The following is a 20147-nucleotide window of genomic DNA, read 5'->3' on the forward strand; positions in this document are numbered from 1 at the left end:
TTTAATCCCCTCTCCACTTGACTTGGCGAGTTGGTCGGTCGTCGTCATTATTAATCAACAATCCCTCAAAAGAAACGACTTCGACGACGAAGAAGTCATCACGGAGTTCCCAACAACGACGCATTTAATTTTTGTTTACATTAACGAGTAAACGATCAAGATTGGCGCACACGGGGCGGCTTCACGGCGCAGAATCGCACCGTCATAATCCATCATAATAAGCCGCAGATAACATCCCCCCTTCCAATCCAACCCCAAACAAGAATGATCTTCAGCTAACGCGAAGATCCCTCGGAACCCAAAACCCGGGGTGCTGGATGGTTGCCAAAAAACCTTGTATAAAGTCATCGTGCTAATCGTTATTTGTGATCTGAACTGTTAAATGGGGGGAGTTTGATCTAAACGATTTTTTTTCTTTGAGGTTCAAATTTGATCACTGTGGAATTCCGATATTTACCGACGAGAATCCCCAACACCGGTCTTGGCTGTTCGACTGTTGTTTGAGGAGAAAGGCCCGTGCGTCGTGTTTACTCACCTCACCTGACAGTTGAGCGCTGTCAAATGCAGAATCCAGCTCTGCGCCATAGCATAAATATAAAGGGTCAGACTCACCACCACACATCCTCCCTCCTCTCCAAAAAAAAGAGAAAAGCCTAAGGGATTTCAACATTTCCGACACTCATTTGCCCTGGCTTGTGTGAAATTTACCATTTGGCTGTAATAGTCCAAAACCCAGATACCGGCGTGATTTTTTTTTGTTTTTTTTTTTAACCTCTCTTTACCTCTGCTGGCACTGTATCATTAGCTTGGCCTGTTGCACGACTCTCCGCCAACAATCTCAGTTCATGGGTGCATGTCTCTTATTTAGGGACTCATTCTCCGCCGCCACACCCCGTCCACAAATACGCCGCCGAAGATGGTCGTTAGCACCGACGCTCAAAGACGTCGACGCCGTCCACCTCTCGTACCCGGAGAGGACGACCGGTCCCATCAGCGAACTGTACATGGAACTACTCGTATGTAACGAGAACTTCTGGGACCCTAGGCTCTTGCACCGACAACACAAACTCATCGAAATCGTCCCCGTCGATCGCAACGCTTGGTTCAATGAGAGACCTAGGGGACTCGGCTCCTCCTGCGAACAGGCTCCTTATCCCTGCCACATTCACGTTTAATCCAACCTTCTCCGCTTCGAGCCAGCGTACGCATTCACAATCACTTTGAGCGTTCTGTCGTTTGGGAAACAGAACTAACTGGTTGGACATGCTGAAGATCATGTCTCTTATCCTGAAACCAGCCTGTCAACTTCCAGCGCTATACTGAAACAGGCAAGAGACTCCTTCGCCCTGTTGAAGCTCCACAAGTGAAGTGAACGAGTCCGACTCCGTGCCGATATCCTCTCACAGCACTGAGCTCTATCCATCATCATCTTGATTAGTCTGATCAGTTTCCAAGGAAACTCGTATCGTCCATTATTGTCATAGCTCTCCGCGATCGACTGAACGCGGCCTTGAAGTTGATGAACAGGTGGTGCGGTGACCTAACAAAATCTCTACATAAGGCTGGAACCGACATTCATCCGACAGAAAGCACGATCAAACAAATCTTGCCATAAAAAAAATACCAAACCGGGGAAGGCTGGGAATGAACCCAGGCAAGTCGCCGAACATAGACTCTACCGAAGCAGACCTGAGCTTGGTCGAATTGTTGGAATCCAAACGTGTCAAAAAGATCGGCAACGCCCTGAGAACCACCCTGAGAGCAACAATGGTTGCTGCACACAGAGATCCACTACTACGCCTTACAAAACACAGTCTGTCGAATTTGTACACCGTCATTTTCATTCCAGCCCACTGCCACATAGTTGTCTTCTTGGACCAAGTCTGGCCCGAACACCAACATTCAGCTGAAATCGATATTTTCCCGTACAGAAGTCCATCATCCCAAGAAACACCGTTCCACCCGCAACAGGGCCAATCTCGCAAATGCCTCCGTTTAACTGACATCCCATATTCAGTCGGACTCATATCAGTCTTTCGCATTTGATTCAATCTTACGGACATCTCGCATCCGCCTTGGTCTTGCGGACATCCCATCTCGCTTTCAGTCTAGTCTTGCGGACATCCCATCTTGCATTCTTATTCGCTTCAGCTTTCGGACATCTCATCTCACATGTTGCTCTATCTTGCGGACATCCCATCTCGCATTCGCTTCAGTTTAGCGGACATCCCATCTCGCATGTTTTTCTATCTTGCGGACATCCCATCTCGCACTCGCTTTAGTATGGCGGACATCCCATCTCGCATTCTTATTCGCTTCAGCTTTCGAACATCTCATCTCGCATGTTGCTCTATCTTGCGGACATCCCATCTCGCATTCGCTTCAGTTTAGCGGACATCCCATCTCGCATGTTTTTCTATCTTGCGGACATCCCATCTCGCACTCGCTTTAGTATGGCGGACATCCCATCTCGCATGTTGCTCAATCTTGCGGACATCCCATCTCGCATTCTTATTCGCTTCAGCTTTCGAACATCTCATCTCGCATGTTGTTCTATCTTGCGGACATCCCATCTCGCATTCGCTTCAGTTTTGCGGACATCCCATCTCGCATGTTTTTCTATCTTGCGGACATCCCATCTCGCACTCGCCTCAGTTTGGCGGACATCCCATCTCGCATGTTGTATTCGCTTCAGCTTGCGGACATTTCGCATTTGGTTCAATCTTGCGGACATCCCATCTCGCATCAATCTCGTAGACACAATTCCTCGCATTGGCTTTAATCTTGCTGACATTACCTCTCGTATAGAATTCTGCTGAACAATGCAACTATGAAAAGAAAAAATAACAATTAAGCAAGTCAAGAAACACTCTTGAAACTTTTATGAAAACACTCGTTGCATATTCGTGTGTACAAACCTTACGACTCTTTTTCACAAAACTCTGTAAATGGTAATCAACCCTCTTGCAGAACACCATACTTTTGCATTACTTCTAGATTCTTGCGAATAGACTTTTCCAGCCCACACTAGAACTCGCGAATATAAAATTGGAACCTTCATTCGTTCCAGATTCGTCAACACTGACCTTGAAAGCCCTGCTACACGAACACGCCTGAGCACACCTTAGGAATCAAATCTACAAACTTATCCGAACAGAATTTGAAAGTACTCTGTACCTGCCTTCGCTCCGGACTCGTGTGCACAGACCTTACTGGCTCACTCCAAGAAAACATGCGGGTGTAAAAACCCTTACAACACGCCTGCCACTTTCATTTGGTTTGCATTCATAAGAACCTTGCGAGAAACCGCAACACGAACTTGTGTGATCAGACCTTAAAAGTCCCGCACAGAACCCAGCACTCACCTTCTACTCGAAATCCCACCAAAACACACTGCACTGTTTTGCTCCTGTGCTGGGGATTCTCGTCCGATTCCTTCTGGTTCTGCTCTGCTTGCCATCTGTTTTAAATGGCAAACCTGGCAGGATCGCCAATGTGGAATTCCGATATTTACCGACGAGAATCCCCAACACCGGTCTTGGCTGTTCGACTGTTGTTTGAGGAGAAAGGCCCGTGCGTCGTGTTTACTCACCTCACCTGACAGTTGAGCGCTGTCAAATGCAGAATCCAGCTCTGCGCCAAAGCAATAATATAAAGGGTCAGACTCACCACCACACAATCACGATTTGTTCTAGTAAGTGTGATCAATGATCAAGTTCAAGCTTTCAAGTGTCCAAACTCACCCCACTTCACAGTACCCCAACCAGAATAGAGACCAGAGGGCACGACAGGCAGGGAATCATAATCGAACGTATGAAGTTCTGGCTGTGGCTTTTTTTCGGACGCCAAGCCCTCCCGCAACCGGTTGCCACAATCAACTCTTCTGAATTGAAAGACGAAAAAAAAAATCGCGTCAGAGATTGATTGAGGAAGGAATGCCGAACCGCGGCCAAGAACTTTGGAAGGTTACGCGGACATGGCCGGAATCGCAAATGCAAACCGACATGAATCGCAGGGGGGGAATTAATTCTAACGAATTAGTACCCGGTGCTGATTGATCTGAGGTGGTATTGACCGTCGCCGCGAAGAAGTCGTCATCCAGAACTATTTGTCTGCGCAAAACTACGGAGTCACCGCTCGAGGGGCGAGAGCGTTTAAAAATGAGAAATTTATGGTGATAGATATTCATAAACGGGCACTCCCCACACTGGCGCAGTGTTTGCTGTGGATCTTCGCGTAAGTACGCATAAATATTCATAGATTTGGGAGGGGAGATCGTTTGCACATTCCGGGAATGATCTAGCACTGTGGAAAATATTTTTTTAAATGCTAAGATACTAAATATCCAACAATGTTTTTATAGTTTTGTAGGAATAAACTTTTTAATCGCCTTTTTTGTTCAATCATAAACATTTTCAGAAAAAAATTGCCTCCGCGCACTGGAATTTTAGAAAAACGATTTATTAAGGATTCAGTGTTATATCTTCTGACAGTTTTACTTCATTAAATCAATTTGGTATAGCAATAAATTGTAAACTCTAAAGACAAAATTTTCCAATTTCTTTTAAAGACCTAAAAAAGTTAAAGCCACATTTATTTTAAAATAATCTTGATAGGTTTTCAATGTTCTTGTTCTTTTGGAGCTGTTCTTTTAAAGCATGTTCTTTTAGAGCTTTGAAATATGATAGTAGCTATGAAAAAAGGTAATATCTAGACTTTTATTTGAGTAGGTCCTATAAACATATGAAAGACAATAGTTTATTGGTCCTTTTCAACAAAACTCTTGACTTAATGTTTACATTTGTTTATAGGACCTTAGCAAAAAAAGTCGAGATATGTATAATTATTTAACAGTCACTCTATACCAAATCCCATGATTTGAAATTTATACTTCTTCTACATAAAAGGATATAAATGACAATTTTTCATAAAACAAATTGAAAATCTGACTAAATTATAAATAAGGTATCATGCTGTATTTCTGAAAAAAAATCTTTTTCCCATTTAAAACTATCATGCTGATGTGAAAAGCACAACTTGCATTCTGAAATAAGCTTATCAAACTAATCTAAATTTAAATGTCAAAAACTAAAAGTTAAAAAATAATTTTCGTGAAAAACGTTTTCAGAACACTAAAATTTATTTTCTCTTTCCATTTTATAAAAAAAAAAACGAAGTTGACTTTATAGCTAGCCGCTATACTAGCGGCCACCATTGCTAGTATCAACCACTAGTGTCTTCCATTTTATCTACAAGGACTTCGCCGCTCTGGGCTCCTAAGTGTATGAAAGTATGGCACGGAGCGACGGCGCCAAATACCCATATTTACACAAAGAATTTTAGAGCACCCGCCGCGGGATTCGAGCCGGCGACCTCTGGATTGTGAGTCCAGTGCGCGGTCCGATTGATCCACACGGGCGGGACAAACCATTTTATAAGAAAACTTAATATTAAGCTAAATTTTCATAATGTTCAAACAAAACGATTCACAATATGCTTTATAGATAATATCTGTCATACTACTGTAAAAATGCAAAAAATCAACAAAATCTTGAAAAAAACCCCTGCAGTTTAACGTTTAAATGTATTCTAACTACTTTTCATCAGATTGTACAAGTATTTTGAACAAAAATGTTTTATTTTCATCAATAATTGTATTGCCCTCTGACTTTTTATTAGATATTAAAAACAACAAAAAACTTGAAAAAAAAATAAAATTTCAAGTCAAATTACACATTTTTTACACGAAATCTGTCACCAATCCCAAATGTAATGTTATTTTTTTACTGTCTGTCTTCGATTCCTATTAGTGACTGTGAAAATTTTGAGCGAAATCGGTTAAAGTTTGCAGGAATTATGAAATTTTTGCTTAACATCATATTTTATTTTTTAATTTTCCCATACAAGGTTAACGATAAAAAGCGATCCTTAACCCTTAACCGATTTGGCTCAAAATGAGCACTATTTTAGTACCCTTTTTCAACCATTTTTTCAATTTGAGGGGAGGGGGGATTGAAATAAAGTTTGCAATGGACTAAAAAACTGAACAAATTGATATAAGGTTTCAGAATAGGCCTTATTCTACAAAAAAAAAAACAAATCAAAAAAAAAATAACAAAATGTTACAAAAAAAATACTGAAAATACGGTAGAAAGGGTAAAGATTATTGTAAAGCAAAAGTGACTCAAACAGACCTAAGAAATCATATTTAAAACAAAAAAGCAGAATTGGGCTACACAGTAAAAAAAATCATTGTAATATTACATCTGGGAAGGGGTATATCTTTTATGAAAGAAACAATGGGACCATCCATAAACCACGTGGACACTTTTTTTGTGAATCTGACACCCCCCCCCCCCTCGTGGACAATTGTCCATACAAAAAAAAACTTTTTGGTATGGATCGTGGACAACCGCCATACCCCCCCCCCCCCCAGAGTATCCACGTGGTTTCTGGATGGTCCCAATGTGTAATTTTACGTCTTATCTGGTGTAATGTCACTTTTTCAGTCTAAATTGAGGTAAAATTACATCATTAAAGAGGAAATATTCAACCTTCCAAAATTACACCTCCCAAATTTACACCTTTTTTACTGTGTAGGTTATTGTGGAAAATTCTCAGATAGGACAATAATGATTGCCGGAAAGTTTATGAATCTAAGTTCGACTAGAGTTAGAATCAAGGAATAGAACCAAGTCAGCCTTTTACTGTGTCAACGCTCAGACAGCACTCCCGACAACATTCGTGGCGCAGTTTGAACGAAAAAATGTTAAGAAACAAGTTTCGGCGGTCCGCGTCTAGAACCGTCCCTCAGAACTCTGGAATGGAATGGCCATTAGAAGTGATTGTTTATTAGGACCAGTTCGACGTATAAATAGCAAACGAGTGAGCCTGCCAAACCGGCTTCGTCAACAACCAGCAATCACTCGCTGTGTCCTTGATGTTGAGGGGGAGCCCGTTACCGTTTCGACTTCGAATCTTCACGCCATTTGAATAGATCTCGATCTTGTCGCGGTTCCCCCACGTGGTCCCCCAAACAAAATGGCGCCGAAATCCTTTTCCTTATCACGAGTCAGCTCATCTTTAACGCTCTGGCTGCTTAGTGAATAGAAATGAGCTTGGAGTAGAAATCGAATCGTCGTTTCGAGCCACAACAGGTTGTTTGACCTTCTCGCGCGCGAAAACGGCCAAGTCCAAAACGATGGGTTCCAGCAGCAGCAGCGGCGACAATGGCCACCGTGGCCACAGTCGGAATTAATTATTCAATCCGCATCGCACAGCTCGGCTTGGAGAAGAAATCCAAATAGCTTAAGCTCAAGCGGATTTTGACGCCGTTGTGCTATCTTGTCACATCCCAATGTGGACGTCATTTTAAACAGTTTACATCCATCGAAATATTACATCTAAATTTAGTAATAAAGTTGAAGCAAATATGAATAAAAAAAATGAGACGCATCGTACAGTATTACATAGTTTCAACATTCCAATTTCAAATCCAACCATGTAACAAGAAATCACACCGTCGACGACGGATCGTCGTGACGCGGCCAGCCAGCCATACTGGCTTGAAGTCTATCGCTCAGCTCTCGAACTCCCTCCCCTCTAACGAACCACCCGCGAATGTCAACCGAAAGAGTTTGAAAACGTGAAAAAAAAATAAACAACACAAAACTGGTATGCAAATGACATTCCAATCAGAAGAAGATTTCGCTGGTGGACGACGACGACGACGATTTGCATATTTCGTGTCGCCTTAAAGTGTGTGTATCGAATTCGAGTGAGGACTGTTTCTTTTCTGGCGCACCATTGGCAAGAAATTGCGTTTTGTAAAAAAAAACAAATTCGAAATCTTTTTCTGACTTCATTTACGGCAGCCGGAATGGAGTTTTGAACGAAAAAACTGCACTGTTAAAGACAGCGGATTTGATGTTAATGTCTGAAGTTTTTTAAATTTTGTTCATCAAATAGATTTAAAATTTGATTCAGATTGTAATAAACTTATTATTTGCCTAACTAAATTGCACTGCAGATTTACATCAACTGTTCAACGTAGGATTCAAAGTTCTTGCTCTTTTCACAAAATATTGTAACTTTTCAAAAAAGTGTATATTTTGATGATTTTTTACCAGTTTAAGTTTTTTTTCATATTAAATAATATAATTTGTTTAGGGACCATCCGCAAACCACGTTGACACTTTTTTTTGAAAATCAAAACCATTTTTTTCAATAATGCTTAAAAAATAGTTTTGTTGATAATTATTTTTACAATAACCGGAGTGGCTTTGTTAGTCACTGTGTTTCTTACAAATATGAAGTCTAACAGTTAGAAATCTTAATTACGTTAGTAAGGTCTTTTTAATATTTCACTTGAAAAAATAACTACTAAATAAAAACAATGTTTTTTTTTATTTCTTTACGAAATTTACATAAAATTTTGGTTATGTATACAAAAAGTTTCAAGTTTGATCAAAATTCATTAGAATTTTTTTCATAAAAATATTAATATGTTTGGCCACTAAAACCAATTTTGTAGTAGGATTCATACATTTTCAAAATTTCCTTTTTTACTGAAAATGCCAATAAATCTGAAGATAATTTCTATTCCTGTTTTATTTACCGTCATTTTAAGGGTTTTAAACCTTCATTCTGATTTTTAAATCATTTTAAAATCAGTAAAAAAATCATGGTAATATTACATCATATTTGTCATAAAGAAGGTGTAATTTCACCTCTAAAAATGTGAAAGTTTAAATATTCTTCCCTGCAAATCTGATTTTTCAATTATGATTGATGTAATATTTCCAATCTAATCTATCTAATCTAATCGAACACAAGCGCAGCTAGTCCGAAGAAAGAATCCGGGAAGAACTTATGGTTAGATTACGCCTCAAGTTCCATATTTCAAGGAGACCGGTCGGGAATCGAACCCTGAACCTTCCGCTTATGAGGTGGGAGCCGTAGCCATTAAGCCACGGGCCGGTCAATTATGATTGATGTAATATTTCATCATAATAGATTACAATTTACACCATAAAATTTTATACCTCCCAAATCTACACACAGTAGAAATCTCGACTTTTTTTTATAAGGTCCTATAAACATATGAAAGACAATAGCTTATAGGACCTTTTCAAAAAAAACTCTGGAAATGCTCCAAAAAGCAAAAAAAAAATAAAAATAATAAAACTTATTTTAAGAAGAATTGCATTTCGCTTGTATACCTCAACCGTGTTTTAACAACACAGTAAAAAGTGATGGTAATATTTAGGGTTAGTGAAATTTCACGATTTCGCGGACAGCGTGAAATCCGCGAAATTTGGCTTTTTCCGCGAAATCCCGTGAAATTTGATGTTTGTGTGAAAATGTAACGATTTTCTCAAAATAATTTATCAAAGTCAAAAAGGAATAAAAATAATCTTATGAACTACTGTAGATTTAATCGAGTGAATACCCTGGTTTAATTACTTGTATAGGGTTAGTGATTTTTGACGATTTCGTGGACGGCGTGAAATTCGTGAAATTTTAATTTTCTCAAATATTTTTTTTTAAATAACAACTTAATAAATATTTCATCCAAAAAGACTATTTCATTAAATTTTATTAGTTTTCAATTAAACAGCTTGAATATATATGTATGTCAAGTTGATGTAAACAATTTGAAGATATGTTCAGATTTTTTAGTTTTTTAAAGAAACTTTCTAAATTTAGTAATATTTTCATTCGCTGTATTAAAAACATAACTGCTATTTTATTTGCAAGGCATACTTTTGAAAGAAATAAAAAAAATCAAGCTTTGTTTTATTCATGATAAAATGAAGAGTATTTTTGTGTTTTGAATCACATTTTAAAAACATGTCAAATTTTGTTTGGGCCGGTTTAGTTTTAACGATATTTGTTTATTTGAGTGGATGATTCCCGTGAAAGTTAAAAAATACTACTTTTTTGTTTTCTTTTCTCATTTAGAATAAAAGTTTCGATTTTGTTAAAAATTATATTATTTTTGCAAATTGATTTTAAATTTAGTTTTTGAAAAGTGAGCTAAAACCCCTAAAAATAATTTGTCAAATGGGCTAAATGTCGCAGAAAATTCAATTTATTTTACTCATTTTGACTGGAAAAGATTGTTAAATCTTGCCTTGATATAAAATTCAATAAGTAAAATGATATAACAGAAGTAAATTAGCGAAAACATTTGAGCTTAATTAGTCGAATATTAAAAAAGCAGTTCAGTAAATGAGAATACGCGTGCCCTACATTTTGTTTCAAAATTTTTATAGAACCCAACCATAAACCAGAAGGATTTTTTTTTTTTGAAAATTAGGAGAATTTTTTTGTGTCGCATTCAAATTTAGTGAAGAGTTTTTAGTTTATTGAAGAATAATATATAATGAAGCATAAAAAGTAGTTTCTGTGATTTAAACATAGGATTTTCAGAGTTATTTTAACATTTTTCAAGTTCCGCGAAATTTGCGTGAAATTTTGTGTTTTGAAATTCTAGATTAAATTTTCAAAACAACCTATCCCTCATGGGTTTCCTATGCAGATAGGACCTTTTGAAAATTTAATCTAGAATTGAGGTCCCCGTGAAATTTGCCATTTTCGAGCGTGAAAATTCACTAAGCCTAGTAATATTACATCTGGGAATGATGACAATTTTGTGTAAAAATGTTTAATTTTACATCATGAGCTGGTGAAATTTGTGTCAGTTTCTTCTGATGAATTTCACCTGTTTACACATACACATGTTTTTGATCAAATTAGTTTAAAACAAGGCAATATTCACCAATCCAAATTTTCAGCCTCCAAATTTATTTTTTAATAAAAAGAAAAATAAGCAAACAATCGACCATGTGACCAGAAAATTTGAAAAAAATGTGAAATTTTGAAAAAAAAAAACAATCATACTTGTTGAAAAAAAAACACCTTAACCAAATTTAATTCATTATAAAATGCAAAAATAAGAATAAATATCCACAACAGAAAAGATTTTTGTAGTACAAACGTTGCTAAAAAGGCCATGCGAAATCAAATAAAAATAACAAAAAATAAAAAACAATTTTAACAGTAGAGGGTTTAACATTATAGGATCCTTAAACCAGAAACAAATTGAACATTTTACCAAATCAATAAGAATCACGACAAGATTGGTTTAAATAATATAAAAATATTAATTAAACATTGTTTCAATTTTCGATTTACATGATTTTTTAATAAGTTTGTCTGTGTGTTGTTTAAATTATTTTATCTATTTAGAAATTTAGTGATGACCAACCCCAAGCAACGAAACATCGACGAAACAGGTTCCCCCTGGGTCTAAACACATGTTTTGAATAAATATCGAGAAAAGTGTCGTATGATTTATCTTTATCAATCCCAGCGCGCGCTAGTTCCGCCACAGCAGCAGATTCCACAAAGTTTAGAAGCCCGACAGCCTTGCCCAACCTATAGCTCAGCAGAATGCCAATAAAGAGGTGCCATCATACCGGCGGCAACAGTTTTATTAGGAAAAATTTTAATATCCTCACAAACAATCTGTAAACAACGAGAGATGATCTATTCGGCAGCTGCTGGCTGGCTGGCTCAGGCGTGAAAGATCTTGGCGCGATCGTTAAAACCCATGAAATAGCTCGACGGCCTTCCAAAGGTGACACGTTAGTTGGGTAGGTGGTGTGGGGGGGGACTTATTAGCATATCAACGGTGAGACATGAAATACGACTGAAATCTCACGTGTCGTGAGCCCCACAGGGAACTACGTTTGTGAATGGGTTGACCATTCCGGGTGAAGGTATCTAGGGTCTCCCTGAAATCGTTCCCGGGACAGTAATTATAAGCGTGGCTTGGACCATTTACATTCATATGCAAAAATACTGTTATAAATTTGGATTCCATTATGGGGGAGAAAGAAAAGGAATCCGATTTACGACACTGTCGCCGGTGATTAAGGGAGCAATTTATGATAAATTTTGCAATTTTCTGCCCCGTGTTCTTGATAGTCTTGTGTAAATAAATCTTTTTTTTTTGTGAAATATGAAAGTTTTTAATCACACACAACACTGATTTATGGCGCTTCTAATTTCACAGAGCCATATAAAAGTCAACCTAAAGTGACCAAAATTGTAAATTTCATATCCCAAAACCACTCATGAAAAGTGCGACACAGGTCAGCAAAACAATTGATAGTTTCGTTTTCATGACTTCCTGCTCGTTAAAATGTTTTAAGTCACAAGTTGAAGATATTCAGGGGTCCTCAAAAGATGGTATGTGTGCGGTATGTGCATGTATGCATACATGCAACTAGTTTTTAGTCTCAAAATTGTTATATGTAATGACAAAACAAGAATAAGACCGATATTGTCAAAGGTTCATGCATGGGATCGAAAAAAAAATCAAAATCAAAGAGAAAACAAAAAAATGACAAAATTTCATGATTTATGTATTTGAAAATGCATTATATACCAAAAAAGTTTTCGTAAAATCATTATCTTTTAAAAAAAATCTAAGTTTCCACAAAATAAAAAGTATCGAGTATAACACTTATTGCTTTAATGTTAATCAAAATTTAACAAAAATTTAAAATATTCTGAAACTGATGTTAACAATAATTATCAAGACAGCATAATGCATTTTGACTTTATTGCACGTCTTTTTTCATTGAAATTTTGAAGTTTTTTTTTTAATTTTCCCCTGTGATTTTTCAAGCCAACATAAACTTTGAAAAATATGCATCAGCCATACTCCATAAAAACCCGCAACAAAAAAGTTTAAACAATACTCAAAAATTCCATTCAGAATATTTTTTCTGCTCTTGCAAATTTTATAAAGACGCTATTGCACTACGGCAAACAAATAGAAAAACTCACACTTTTTGACAGTTTGCCAAACGTCAGCCTGCATACATTTTGCCTTGTTTGCGAGTTTGCCGCAAACAAGTTTGCGAATTTGGCAAACTGTCAAACAAGAAAAAGTGCGAGTTTGTTTGCGGTAGTGTAATGTCTCCTTAACTGTTAAAAAAAACATTACTGTTCCATTTGATTTTTGTGTTATTTTTTTAGTTGTTTTCCAGAAACTAAGAAATCGTCGTTAAAGAAATTTCCAGCTAAAGACAAAAATGTTCGGAACAAAGCTCGAGTTAAAAATGTTTTATCCTGATAACTCCTACAACAAGTATAGGGGAACAGCATCTAATTCCAGTGTGCCTCTAATGTTGGCAGGTCAGAACTTTGACATTCAATTAAAGCTAATTAAAAGCGATTTCAACTGAAATCGAGTGATAAATAGCTCAATAAGAAGTGAGCAAGCAAGTTTCTATCAAAAGTTTTGCAAAATTAGTTGTTTAAATAGTGAAAATCAGCAAATTGGATGAGTTAGGAGCGAGTACTTAACCTGCCAAACATACGAGAATTTCCCCTACCAAAACCCCATTTTACGCAATCGCTGGCAATATGCTTTGCTTTTCGTCATTTCCTTGAAAAAGTAAAATTCTTTTATAACCTTTTTCAAATTGGCACAAAATGAACAAACGGCTTTAAAAACATTGCGAAAACACTTAACTTAAACAAAATCTTAACTTAACTTATACAACAACAAAATCAATAATTTAAAAAAACAATTTGGCCAAATTTTGCAATGAACTCAATGAACTCAATGCAAGAATGGGCAAAACCTCAATGTCACATGCTTATGATAATAATTTTTTTGCTTTAATTGATTGTTCCAAAAGATAAAAAAATCAGTATTTTACAATATTTTCATCTAAGTTTCAGTGTAATTTTGATGGATTGTCACAAATACACAGTAAAAAATAATTTAAATTTGGAAGCTGTAATTTTGGAAGGTTGAATATTACCTCTTTTATGATGTAATTTTACCTCAATTTAGACTGAAATAGTGATATTACACCAGAAAAGTGGTAAAATTACACATTTCCAGAGGTAAAATCACACATTTTTTCTGACATAAAAGATGTACCCCTTCCCAGATGCAATATTACCATGTTTTTTTTTTCTGTGTAGTGCATAAAAAGTTTGCAAATTATTTTATTTCCATCTTGTCAAACTGTTCCAAGTTTATCGCATTTATAAAGGTTCAGGTTTAAATGTTTTATCTGTAAAAAGTTCAGTTTTTAAACGCATTATTAATTAATAAAAAGTGATCATTTGAATAATTTTTTTTTTTTGTAAAATAACTAGTTCTGCACAAATATAAAGTTTTTAAATTAGGTTATGCGATAACTTTGAGCAAGCATAATCTTGTACAATTTTTCGCAATACTTCAGAATCTTTACAATAAATATTATTTCTGTTTAAAGGATTCTGTTGATGATATTCAAAGAAAGAAACATTGAACAACTTTCATGACTGGCATTTTTGTGGGATTCAAGAACCAAATAATAATAAAATTTATGTTATTTATTCATATGACACAATTTGCAACTGAACAAATTTTGATCAAAATTTCAACTTATATACTGCCCATGTTCGCATAAATGTCCCATATGCAAAAATAGCAAGCTGAGAAAAACGCATTTGAAGTTTGTCCCATACATAAGGCTACGTGTTAAATTTTCGCGAATTTCGCGGATTTCCTCTTGATTTCTAGAACAAAGTACTGGATGTTATAGGCTCTTTTGAAAGAGCACACAATTTTGAACCAAACTGCATCAATAACTCGAAATCGATGAAAATGCATATGGGACATTTATGCGATCAGGGGCAGTATAGTCCTAGTAAATTTTGAGCTACCCTGCCATACAGACTAATTGCCACTTTTGCCAAGTCACAGAGCAGCGTGGTCAGTGCTGTTGATGGACGCGGAACATAAATGCCAACCAACTTCCAGGCATCAAATGAGTGTAGCACATAAGCCTCACTCCCCGCGGATACCAAAAATGGCAAAACTGGAAACACACTATACCAAACTCTTTATTAATCAGCAGCAAGCCAAACGTAAAACCACACGACGACTCATTAACGGAACCAAATTTCACGACCATGGTTTATTGAGTTCACCGTAAGGAGTCACGCGGAAGACGAGAGAGTGCTACAGAAGAAAAAGGTCAAAACGGCAAAGATTTACGTGGAACTTTAATTTACGCAAAATTTTCGCGCGACAGTTAAGAAATATGACCCGCCGCCAAATATCACACCGCGCTAATGAATTGAAAAAGCAAACAATAATTCTTTTTTCGCATGAGGACGCGAATGCTAAATTATGTTGAACCTTCTTTGTCCCCCAAAACTCTCCGTGAAATTGGTTGGTTTCCAAGGGGGAACGAAACCATTCACCTTTCGGGAAAGGTAAATATTGTGTCAATGATATCAGCCGTGCGATGGTTCAAGAAACTTAGGCACACCGCGCTTAGACCAAGTTCAAACAACTCTGAGGTAGGTTTCTAGTCGATATCAGGTTATCGCGTAGAACCGTAAGGCGTAATGCGTAAGGTAATATGTGTTTTGATCGAGGTGCAAGTATAATGACACTTTGTGGAAGTACGAGGAAGTTTTTGTTGAGGAAGATAATTGTCGAATCAAGTGCAACGACCACCTCCTACTGAGTGGTTTGAGTTTGAACAAATCGGCTTGGAGGTCAATACTTGGGAAGTTCAACGAACAGAAAAGGTTTTTTTGTGTGCGATTTGGTAACAGGACAATGTATTTTAAATAATAATATTTTTTATCTTCAAATGGTTTTCGAAAACAAAACTCTTAAGTTCACTGGTTAAAGCTTTTTTGAAAAGGTTCAAGCATCAAAATGTTATTTTTTTCCTTTTTGATTGTTTTTAAACACCTTAGACTCAAGGCGGTTCCAAAAACACATAAAAAGCAAAATAAAATAGTTTATTGTACCTCTTAAAAAAAACTCCACACTTATTTTGTATTAATTTGTCAATGTTGATTGACAACATAAAAATAAGTAAATTTATTATGTTCTAGTCTGTATAAAAAGAAGTTGCAAATGAAGATTATTCCAGCTCGAGTCGTACTTTTTATCCAACGAAACTGTGCCGATTTAATTACCAAATTGACTATCCGAAGCCTTAATTATCCGAAGGATTCCTAAAAACTGCGGATAATCAAATCACGGATAAAAAATATTATGATACTCTTTTAGTTTTTCACTTTTAATATCATCATCTTTTTTATCTTATAATATTCTTTTAATTTTAAGTTCTTTGATCCCACTTAAGTCAAACTTGAGTGGTTGATTAGCAGTTAAAGTGCCAAATTCATTTTTTAAATTTTTAATCACCGCAAATTTGGCCGCCATATTCAACTTAAAATAAAACTAGCTTTACAACTAAAAACAACACAACTGAAAACTATTATTTGGGAAATTTGAAATTTTTCAGAGAACTCTGGAGGAGTCTGGAATATATTGATTTTTTTTAACTGTACTTAATTTTTTTTTCTCGTTTTTTTGCTATGAAAATAAATCATCAGCTTTTGAGTTGCCATAATTGTGGTATGTGCAACTAGGTGAAATAGATATGGTGATAATTTAAGCAAGAGTCGTACAGTTGCCTAACGAAGCTCGGTCGGGTTGAATAAAAACGACGAGTGTTGAAAAAAATTGTTTCATGCTACATTTTTTGCAATTCCGAAAACGACCTTTGAATGTGATTTTTCGTGTAACGTCCATGTATTCAGTCGATTGATCGTTTGCCGTTCAAAAAATCATAACAATCTAGAAGAGTATTACTTTACGAAACAAGTGCTGAAAAGTACTATTCGATTCTGTTATTTTTTCGAGAAAGACAGGAAAAATAAATAATTTCATAACGGGCTTGCAAAAAAAGTATTTTCCTGAAAAGTTCATTGTAGCGCTCAATTGAGTACTACAAAACTCAACTTGTATGTACTTGTTTCGAAAAGTAGTTACTGTTTTTTTTTCTGAGTGGCCAACTCACGGCTTCAAAACTTGGATAAAAAAGTGTTTAAAAATGCATTATACTGATGTCCAGTTGTTTTGCAATCAATTGTTTTCAAAATTTCGAAGCATTGAAGAATTTTTTGGCGAAAAATAGTTTTAATGGTTTTGTACATTGGAAATTGATAAAAATTCTAAATATTTTTAAATGAGCCAAAGCCAAACAATGCACAAAAATGCATTTCAGATTGTCAGATTGTTAGTAAATAAACTTTGAAAAATATTTGCAATGGCCTCAATGCAACTTAAAACTTTATTATAAAACGTTAAAGCAAAAATTTAAAAATAATTGCAGAAAATTAAGAATGAAGAAACAAAATAAAAAATCGCTATTGCAATCAGTACAAAAAATCTAAACAAAATTATGCCGTTGTAAATATTTTTCAGTTTAGGATAACCCAATCAACTATTTTTTATTTTAATTTTCAAAGCGGTCTATCACGACAAATTTAATGAAAAATGCAGAGTCTGTAACAGATCCGGAACAACCCGAATTCGGTTACAATCTTGTGCCCGCTAAAAACTAGAACCAAATCCTGACCTAACTCGAAGGTCTAAATTGGAAGCAAATTAACGATAAAGAAGTTGTTTTTATGTTGATTATAATATTTTTAAGGTGTTAAAGGGCTCAGGAAATCAAAAATTTAGTATGATTTATTTTTTTTCTTCTCTTTCCTTAGATTTGTTTAACCCTCTACTGCCCAATTTTTTTCGAAATTTTTTATTTTTCCCGTGTTCAGGAGGTCACTTTGAGCAACTTTTGTTCTACGAAAAACTTCACTTCTCTTGTTTTATGTTTTTGTTGTTTCATTTTTAATATTTTAATCTGCTTTTATCTTGCTTAGTTTATGTTTGTTTTTGGTAGTATTTGGCATACTCTACCACCTCATATCATTACATTTTGCCTATCTAATTTTGTCATGTTTTTACAGTAACTTTTTTACATTTTTTTCATGTTTTTCACATTTTCTGCTATAAAATGGCACCATTATTATTTAAATTGTAAATAAATGCGTAGAGGCATAGTCTGGGGCACTAGAAAAATTACTGCATACTTCTTTTTACTTAAAATATAAGAAATGTTAGTAAAAAATACTGCTAAAGTTTACCACTAAAAAATGACCTTTTTAAAAACATTGGCAAAGTTACATAAAACAAGTAAAACTTCCAACCCATAAATTTTCTAAAATTTTAAGAGTTCTTTTTTCCAATGCTTTTTAAAGATCAAAAATTGGTTGAAAATGGATTTTTGGCGATTTTTTAAATCGAAGCCCGTCTAAAGGCGGGGTTGGGTTGTAGAGGGTTAAGGTCAATTCTGAAAAGTGTTTGTAATAGCCTAATTCCTCAAAACAAACAAATATCTACGAACTACCGACATTGGATTAGTCAACAGCTCATACAAGGAATTTCAACATTCAATCGACAAAAACGTTTCTAAACAGCCTTCCAAAAACAGTAACCCAACCACCCACACCTTGCCTTGTACTTACAGATGTTATCGTCGTTATCAGCAACTAAACGTTTCACCGTTTGCTACGCCGGAATCCGTTCCGTCGCCACAAATTTTACGCCTGATTCATCCAAACTTCTACGGTTTACGCTGCCGCTCGTCGCAAGCTACTGTATTTGTTGTACACACAGGTCGACACAGCTGCGATTACAACACACGCGCCAAAACCAGTACTAACAATCACTCAATTCAATAAAGGGAGAGCCCAACTTGTTGTGTATTAGTACAGAGAGAATTCTTCGTCGTGCACAATCACCCAAACACAGCTGATTTGAGCACAGCAACTCCAACAACTCCAGCACTGGATTTATAGAACTCCAAAGAGCAGACACATGGAAATGTCGAACACAAGCCTGTTGAACACCAGAACAAACAATCGAAACGGGTAATTCGTGATTTTCCTGCTCGCCGCACGTGACTTGCCACCTGAAATTGCTTGTTTACAAAAACGACGATCTTTTCCTTGCGTACACCGCCACGAACGATCGCTGAATCACACGTTCCAAGCAAGAAGCCTGTTAGCACTTTCGTGTTTCGACCTGCTGTTTACCTCCACGCACTAATCTTGCCCAAACACACCGGAAATGGCTTCTTGAGCGCTCTCTCAGATCTTGTCGTCACGACGAATCCCAAAAAAAAAACACAAACTCACTCACACTTGTCGTAGCGTGCACTTTGCGGACTCGTCAGCATACGACTTGGCGACTTGCGGTTTGGCGACTCAGGCGCTAATTTGTTTTGTTTTATTTTTTCTTAATTTCTTCTTACGGACACACTGATACGAGCCGAGATGGCGCTCGACAGCCTTGGCGCAAAGTCGTACGAAACCGGTCGTTTGAACAGAGAAAAGCCGCAACTTTCACAAAAACATTTCCGAAAAATGACGACGACAAGCTGCCAGGCAAGATACCCTGTTACGGCTCTTTCGCAACAACGCGATTTTGTGGTTGATGTCTGCGCGATTCCACTTGACGTCTTGGAGTCACTTGTTGCTTGCCGACGTTTCCCCCAAATCTTCCTCAGGGTTCGAACCAGCTCGAATCAGTCCACGAAGGTCGTACCTTAAAACTAAACACTTTTAATCCAATTTGAATGTTTGCCTTATGCCCACAAACAAGCTTCGATTCACTACCGAACTAGACGATAACAAAAAAAAGATACACAATAATCTACGATATAAAAACAAAAAAAAACGACACAGTACGCGCTTTCGAACAACTATTGCACAAACGTCCAACCTGCACGAATGTTTTAACTCAACTAACACCCCAGCCGTCGTCGGTTCAAATCCCGAGCGCGCGCGGGCTGTGTTTTGGTTTCCAGCTTACGTTTTGCCCATTCCTCTCTTCGTCTCTCTTTATTTACACTTGATCAAGGCAGCGTTTGCGTGTGGAGCGGCGCGAGAGAGCGCGAGCGCCACAACTACCAGCACGTGTGCGGCGGTTAGGTATCGAGTTGGTGCTTGATGCGCGTAGCGCAACAGGTCGAGCGCGCCCGAGAGTAAAGTTTGCCGTCTGTACGCGAGTGGTCTGTGGTCTGAGGCAGGGGTTCTCAAATTTTTAAATCACTACTTATAAAAATAAGTGAGTTCCGGCTTTGACAAAAATATCACTAAATATGACTTAAGTGGTCAGGATTGCCAGATTTGCAATATTGTTGGACTTGTTAAAAAGGTCTTACTATTATTTATCCAACGATAGATCAGATGAT

At 36.7% G+C, this 20147-nt stretch overlaps 1 protein-coding gene across 2 annotated transcripts in view; it reads right to left on the reverse strand.

The window, feature by feature from the left end:
- The window catches only part of LOC120424549 (rho GTPase-activating protein conundrum), a 162671-nt gene extending 142973 nt beyond the window's left edge, over positions 1-19698 (reverse strand). For both annotated transcript variants that reach the window (XM_039588715.2, XM_039588714.2), the window contains exon 1: positions 18418-19698. The gene's annotated coding sequence lies outside the window, so the exon portion shown is untranslated. The remainder of the gene's footprint in view (positions 1-18417) is intronic.
- Between the last annotated feature and the right edge of the window lie 449 nt (positions 19699-20147).

Source organism: Culex pipiens, chromosome 2 (assembly GCF_016801865.2).
Source record: "Culex pipiens pallens isolate TS chromosome 2, TS_CPP_V2, whole genome shotgun sequence".
NCBI lineage: Eukaryota > Metazoa > Arthropoda > Insecta > Diptera > Culicidae > Culex > Culex pipiens.